The 8375-nt window shown below is 44.5% G+C and overlaps 1 pseudogene; it reads right to left on the bottom strand.

The window, feature by feature from the left end:
- Positions 1–4218: 4218 nt before the first annotated feature.
- LOC123441512 lies at positions 4219–5396 on the bottom strand (annotated as a pseudogene).
- Between the last annotated feature and the right edge of the window lie 2979 nt (positions 5397–8375).

Below are 8375 nucleotides of genomic sequence, written 5' to 3'. Positions count from 1 at the left end.
CCACATGGTAGGCCCATAACCCAAAGTTCCATAGGATCGAAACCTGACTCTCCTGTACATCTTTGACTTCAAAGTATCCTTTACACCTAGCTTCGTGTGAAATCTCTGAGCCACGGTCCAAGAAGCAATATTTATATTCATTGCTCTAAACCCCCTCTCATATCTGTTTAGGCATTAACCGATTGCCTAATCGTTTGAAACCTATGTACCATCATGTTGTATTCCCAATGAATTCCGTGAGTTACAACTTGAGGAATAATTCATGTCCTTGCTGCGAGTTCGTCATCAGGTGCCCAACTTTGTGTAGGTGCGTTCTTCCAACGTATTTCTCTATTATCGCGTTCGTAGGACGAAGAAGATCGTGGAGGGATGATGGCGAATTCATCAGGCTGACCTAAGTCAGAGAATTGAAGACTTCAACGAAAGGGATCAACTTCTTCGAGAAGAGCAACCAAGACCACAAGACTCGTTAGAATTTCGTAACGAAACGTTTCCCCCATAACTCTACCTCTCAAATCTTGGGACGAGAATTTCATTTAGTGGTGGAGAATTGTGACGCCCCAGTAGTTAAGCTACATGAGTCACACACAAATGGTGCCATGTCATCAAGATGGATTAAGCCAAAATGCCATTGATAAAAATCAAAGGCAAATTAAAAGTTGCAAGTTAAAAATTCAATATTCAAATAAAAGGTGAAATAAGAAATTCACAAACCTGAAAACTAAAATCATGATTAGGTTAAAATATTCCTTAAGTATTTGTAAAATATAGAGCAACATTTTTGCAGGTAATTAAAATCTCTAAAACAATTAAAATAGAGGCCAAAAGTATATATAAGAGGCCTTTTGACTTATTAAAATATCCAAACCTATTTTAATAGCCCCCAAACTTTGTGTAGCCCTGTCAAATATTACATTATGAATATTTGACCAAGTGGATAATTTTTACAAGGGTATCTCGTGCTTTAAAATATTATAACAATATATATATATATATAATGTAGCGGAATCATTTTTTTAAAAGAAAAACGACTAACACCCTCGACTTTGGACCCTCTCACCGGACCAGGCAGCCCAGCCTCGCGTCCCCAACCGTCGGCCCAACCGGGGGTATAACCTCCACGGCCCCCGCAACCCTAACCCCCACTTGCCCCACTCCCCCACGCTCCCTCACCCCTCGCTGGAGCCTCCATCGCCGGCCGTTGCCTCTCCCTCATCGGTCCTCCCCAGGACGCTGCCCCACTACAAATACTCCTTCCTTCCCCCCTCCGGCGAGCTCCCTTCCGACCATGGCGCAACCCCCCTTCTCACATGCTCACGCGCTCGTGCTTGCCGCGCCCCCGCTCGGCCGCGTCCACGCCGCCCCGCAGCCCCACGCCCCGTCGATCTCCTCCTATCCATGTCGTGCCCACCCCGGCTGTGCCCAACCCTCACGTTGGGCACGCACTGCCACGCCCGGCCGAGCCGGCATCCGCCTCGCTCGTCACGAGATTTTGGCCGCCCAGCCCGCACGAGTGCTCATCGTCCAGCCGCTGAGATGCTGCTCCTACAGTATTGTTTCTGTGTTGCTATATAATGTCGCTACTCCTTCTCTCCCTGCTGCAGCTCGTTGTTGCTGTCCCCGCTGTCTCCAGCTACTGCTACTGCTACCGTTTTCTCCCGCTGCTCCGCCTTGCTGTTGCTAGCCACTGATGCTTACTACTCCTCTATTGTTGTCGTTGTTGTTGCTCCCAAATGTTGCTTCTTACTGATGCCTATTGCTACTGTATGTTGTTGCTGGCACCCCGTGTGTGTGTGTTTGTGTGTGTAGCCCGTGAGGGTGTGTAGTGTGTGTGGGTTGTGTGTGCAGCGTGTGTGTGAGGTGTGGCTGGTGTAGGATTGGCTTAATCCGGATGAAAACAATTTGTACGTGCACTGGTAGAAAAGAGGGCTTTGGTCCAATTGATGAAATCCCATTAGTCCCGTTTCACTTACGAACCGGGACCCATGGGGGCATCGGTCCCGGTTCGTGAGGCCAGGGTGCCTGCCGGACCTCGTGGGCCAGTGGTCCCAGTTCGTCTGGCCCCTTTGGCCCCGGTTCCACACATGAGCCGAGACGAATGTGCCTTTCTCCTAGCCCACAAAAATTGGTCCCGGTTTTTGGTTAGAACCGGGACCAAATGTAGTCCTTCACTCCCGGTTTCATCCGCAAATCGGGACCAATGCTTGACCTATATATACCACCCAACCGCGAGCAGAGCAGTGCACTGCTCTGTTTTTTTGCCGGCCCTGGGAGAGCTTTGTGGTGCTCTAGCTCATCCCTTATGCACATGAGTTGTTCGATGAAATGCCCAAGCCACACTTGAGCTTTCTCCTCTCGAAGCTCCTTGTCCAAGCTCCATTTTCCTCTAGTTTTGTGTAGCTTTGGCAGTCCGTCCGTGTCCCGTCCCCGTCCTCACCACCGTTGATCGCCCGCGCCCATATCGGCATCGGCACCACCGTGGTTAGTCTCTTCTTCTTATCTTCTTTCTAAAAGAAAAAAAGTTCTTACTTGTATGATTTATATAGATACTTGTGTAATTTTGTTACTTCTATTATTGTTTGTTATTATATAGTGCGATGGTTCTGGTATCCGCCTCCGACGGCCCTCGTCTTGTCTATGATTCAGATGTGGTATATATTATCTTTTATTACTACTTGTTTTATTTAGTGTTTATGACAATTATGCCGACCAACGTGACTTAGATTTTTTATCTAGGAGGTATGTGAACCGGAAATTCAAACCGACATACAAATTCTTGGCAAGAAGTTAAATTTGGTTGGAAAATAAAACAGTAACTTGAAAGAAAAATTACAAAGAGTTGAAGAGGAGAGGATGATATTGGAGTTGGATGTTGTCGATGTGCATGACGATCACAAGATCAAGATGAATGCAATGCACTTGAAGATTAGAAATATTAGAAAATATGCCATTCATACTGAGGCTTGGTATCATTGTGCCATTGGATCAATTTGTACCTTAGTTGCGGTTATGATCGCATTTGTTGTTGCATTTAAATTTAGTAGTTTCAATGTATGTTCTGATTAGATGCTCTAGAGGTCTATATGTTGTTCAATAATGAGAACTATGTAAGAACGTTATGTATTTATTTTGGTTACTACTGTACTTTGGCTTTAATGTGATGATGAATTTCTATTAATTTGGTCAGTTCTCCATTCATGATATGTTGTAATGGTTTTTAATACACACACCCATATGGAAAAAATGAAATAAGTTCGAAAAAATGAAATGCCTTTTGTAACAGATGAGTTTTCGTATGAAACCCTCATACTTCGAAAGAGATTGTCCGATTTGTACATGGAGTGCATCCAGTTTTTGCGGTAACCCTCTCAACTTTTTAGAGCATGCTATGTGGGTGAAATGATGATACCATGCCAACTTTCAACCTATTAAGATTTCATTTTTAGTGCTTTTCAATTTCTTGGTCATTTAGCTCCAAAAAATTAGTAAAAGCATGAAAAATACCAAATGAAGTCAGAAAGTGTTGAAAATTCATGATGTGGCCTTGAATGGCTCATTTTGAACACACAAAAAGTTCGGAGTTCAAATAAGTTCGAAAAAATGAAATGTCTTTTGTAACAGATGAGTTTTTGTATGAAACCCTCATACTTCAAAGGAGATTGTCCGGTTGGTACACGAAGTGCATCCAGTTTTTGCGGCAACCCTCTCAACTTTTTAGCACATGCTATGTGGGTGAAATAATGATACCATGCCAACTTTCAACAAATTTAGAGTTCATTTGTAGTGCTTTTCAATTTTTGGGTCATTTAGCTCCAACAAGTCAGTAAAAGGATGAAAAATACCAAATTAAGTCAGAAAGTGTTGAAAATTGATGATGTGGCCTTCAATGGTTCATGTGTCGAATCATGTGAAGAATAGATGTTGTTGGAATTTCTTGAATCATGTGGAATCATGTGGAATCATGTCGAATCATGTGAAGAATAGATCTTGTTGGCATTTCTTGAATCATGTCGAATCATGTCAAGAATAGATCTTGTTGGAATTTCTTGAATCATATCGAATCATGTGGAATCAAGTCAATTAATGTCGAATCATGTGAAGAATAGATCTTGCTGGAATATCTTGAATCATGTCAAATCATGTGGAATCATGTCAAATCATGTCAAATCATGTGAAGAATAGATCTTGTTGGCATTTCTTGAATCATGTCGAATCATGTTAAGAATAGATCCTGTTGGCATTTCTTGAATCATGTTGAATCATGTGAACAATAGGTCTTGTTGGAATTTCTTGAATCATGTCGAATCATGTCGAATCATGTGAAGAATAGATCTTGTTGGAATTTCTTCAATCATGTCGAATCATGTGGAATAATGTCGAATAACGTTGAATCATGTGAAGAATAGGTCTTGTTGGAATTTCTTGAATCATGTCGAATCATGTGGAATCATGTCGAATCATGTGAAGAATGGATCTTGTTGGCATTTCTTGAATCATGTCGAATCATGTGAAGAATAGATCTTGTTGGCATTTCTAGAATCATGTCAAATCATGTGAATAATAGATCTTGTTGGAATTTCTTGAATCATGTCGAATTATGTGAAGAATAGATCTTGTTGGAATTTTTGAATCATGTGGAATCATGTTGAATCATGTCGAATCATATGAAGAATAGATCTTGTTGGAATTTCTTGAATCATGTCGAATCATGTGGAATCATGTCGAATCATGTGAAGAATAGATCTTGTTGGCATTTCTTGAATCATGTCGAATCATTTGATAAATAGATCTTGTTGGCATTTCTTGAATCATGTCGAATCATGTGAAGAATAGATCTTGGTGAATTTCTTGAATCATGTCGAATCATGTTGAATCATGTGAAGAATAGATCTTGTTGGAATTTCTTGAATCATGTCGAATCATGTAGAATCATGTCGAATCATGTGAAGAATAGATCTTGTTGGCATTTCTTGAATCATGTTGAATCATGCGGAGCTTGGTGAAGAACCACCTGTTCTTGCCGGTCTTGAACCTCTCCTCGAGCTTGGCCTTGCCGGACATGGCGGAGGTGAGCTTCTTTTCCTTGGTGGTGATGGCGTCGGGGACGCCGGAGACCACATCCTTGAGGTCGACATCAAGGTTGTAGTGGGTGGGCATGAGGTGGGTGAAGTTGATGAGCTTGAGGAAGACCTTGACGCGGGACTTCTTGGTCATCTTCTTGGTCGAGTCCTTGCGGATCTCCTTCTTCGGGTATTTGGCTAGGCCGGCGACCAGGCAGTGCCTGTAGGGGCGGTGCGGGTGCCCTCCTCGAACACGCGCACGATGACCGCCTTCTTCCCGGCGTACCTGCCATGCAGCAGCATCACCGCCTTTCCCGGCTTCAGGAACTTCATCATCTTCCTTCTCCTCTCCTCGCGCTGCACCGCCGCCGGTGGGTTTCGGGTTGGGGGAGGGGTTGGAGGCTATGGGCGGGGGAAAGCTGGCGGCGTGGGCGGGGGAAAGCTGGCACTAGGCTTGCACCGAATCATGTGAAGAATAGATCTTGTTTTTGGTGGTTCTTTAGCAAGCAACTCGGCCGTGGCAGGCACAGGGCATTCGTGTCGGTTTGTGGCACCAACCGGGACCAATAAAGACATCCTTTCGTGTTGGTTGCTGGAACAAACCGGGACCAAAGACTCCCTTTAGTGTTGGTTTGCGGCACAAACCGGGACTAAAGGTCTCTCCTTCCCGCCCGTTATGCTGCTGAAAATTAACCTTTCCACCAGGTTTCTTCCTTGAACCGGGACAATAGGTTTTTGCATATAAGGCGGGAGTGATCGAATTTTCCCCAACCTCTCCCATTTGCCCCGTGCCACCGCCGCCGATCCATTCCTCCTCGTCGTCGCCGCCGTCCCCGAGCCCGTCGTCGTCGCCGCCCCCGAGCCCGTCGCCTTCGCCGCCCCCGCCCCGAGCCGGTCATCGTTGCCGCCCCCAAGCCCATCGCCGTTGCCGCCCCCGCCCCGAGACTGTCGTCGTTGCCTCCCCCGAGCCCGTCAACGTCGCCGATCCCGCCCCGAGCCCGTCGTCGTCGCCGCCCCCGAGCCCTTCGTCGTCGCCGCCCCCAACCCCAACCCGGCGCCATCGCCACCCCCGAGCCCGTCCCCACCCCGATCTCGTCGCCACCCCGAGCCTGTCATCGTCACTGCACCCACCCCGAGCCCGTCGACGACCTCGACCCCGGCCTCGACCTCGAGACCGACCCAAACCTCTTGTGAGACATCCCCATGCATAGTTCTTGCTAGGATATGATTCCTGTATATTTGCAAAATATTTGCTCAAGCCACGAATGTTGTCGCATAAATATTTTCAAAATATATATATTGTGTTTTATTATTGTATATTTGGTGTCATACTTGCATGCTTAGAAAAATAGGTAGTGGGCTCTAGCTAAATTCAAATGAGATGATTGTTGTATAAATGATAACTAGAAAGTAAAACATTAAACAATAAGAATTTTTCTCAGAGGAATTTGTCTCGACATCGAAGATGCCCGTCCCGCATCTTCATCGTCGAGTGGTCAGCGAGAGCCTGCTTGATAGGCGCCAACATGTCCAGGACTGGGCTCCGCCGGGCTAGCACTTGGAGGTGCTACCTTCCGGGGGGCGCACATTGGTGAGGAATCCGGGTCTCATCGTTGACCCGGAGCTTCTTTGGTGGCGATGGAGTGGGCCATTATCGGTGACGAGGGAGCTGGCTCCCACGGAGGTGGTACGTCACCGTGTCAGGGAGGAGGACGAGCACGTCTATCGCTACATGGCTGTGTTGGATGCCAGTTTCTCCAATACCTGGTGGGTTCTCCAGGGACATCACCCGAGCTATGATCCGGTGAGGGTTCCTTATCTTTGGGTTGCCACCGCCTGCACCATACATCAACTGGGTTTTTATTAGTGATGTTGTATGATAATATTCGAGATGTATTAGTGATAATATCGATTATGTTTCGGTTTCTCGTTGCTCCTTTTATTACTTTCATGAGTTGTTAAATGCGTAAGATGATGATGAGATATATGTCATTTATTTGATGTATGGAACGGGTTGACTTTAGGTGTCGTCAGGGTTGCTTCTCCATCTTTTCCTTGTGTGCTAGATAGAGGAAGAATCTCGACTGTTGTCGTCGGGGTCGCTTCTCCTTCTTTTCCTTGTGCTAGATATTTGTAATGTACCAGGGAAAGGAGGAGTAGAGACCATCACCGACGGTCGAAATATCAGAGGGAGTGCCCACCATATACGTGAGATGAGAGTTTAGGAAGGAAAGACTCGACAGACCTAAAGTCAACACTTTGCATATTGAGTAATAGTGATTTGTTTTATAATTAATACTCATATGTCATATAAGTTTCCTCGTAGTTGCCTTTGATCGATTTTAAATGTTTCAACTATGAACATAGAAAATGTGTGATGACGAAAGGAAATTCTCTATGTGCGAATACTGCCAAGACGAGCGCGGCCTATGCGACACGCCTCACCTAGCTGATGATAGGCGCTTCGGCATCATGTTGGACTTCGAAGTGGATACAGTAAGTTATAACGACAAGTCTTTTTTCGTAATTAAGCATGACTTATTTTGCTTCAACTTATAGTTCTTTTTCACTACTCTACTAGCCTATCCCCTGCCATGCAAGAATATATGTCTTGGATAAGATTGGTTTCAGTACTGAAAAAACTATGGAGATAAAGAGAGTTCACTTGAGGACCGAGCATGGTTATACTTTTGCTGTAACTTTGTACAAAGCAGACACCTAGTCCTATTTTGAATGCTCAAATTGGCAAGCACTATGCAAGGCTTATGCATTTGAGCCTAATATGTTTATCACCTTTGATATTCATCCGGAAGACGAAATTGAAGGTAATATCGACATGTGGGTCGATGTGCAGACACCTCCAGTTGTCCCATTATATGAGTTTATCAACCATATTTATTAAGTAATTTATATTTTTTATTTAAAAATAGTTGACAACTTATTTCCATTGACAACTTATTTTCGTTCTTCAGAAAATGTACGGAAGATGGTGGACAGAACCTATTAGTACAATGAGGAAGCATAATTAACTTGTAAGGAGAAATATCATCTTGTCGCATTTTATCAATGGTCTTGAGAATTACAATACCTATGAGCAACCTCCCCCAAATTATGGTCAATACGTGCCACCAGTGCACGTGGTGAACTACGGTAACATGCATGGAGATCGCATGGTAAGATTTTCTACTATATTACGACATCCGTGCATCTTTTGCATAAATTCTTGTAAAACTAAACTACATTGCTAGCTACAAAGTTGATACTATGTTTTTCAACAGAAAATCCAGCAAGATTGTGTGCCTCATTTGATGTTTC

Source organism: Hordeum vulgare, chromosome 3H (assembly GCF_904849725.1).
Source record: "Hordeum vulgare subsp. vulgare chromosome 3H, MorexV3_pseudomolecules_assembly, whole genome shotgun sequence".
NCBI classification, from domain to species: Eukaryota; Viridiplantae; Streptophyta; class Magnoliopsida; order Poales; family Poaceae; genus Hordeum; species Hordeum vulgare.
This window is presented reverse-complemented; position numbering and strand designations above follow the sequence as displayed.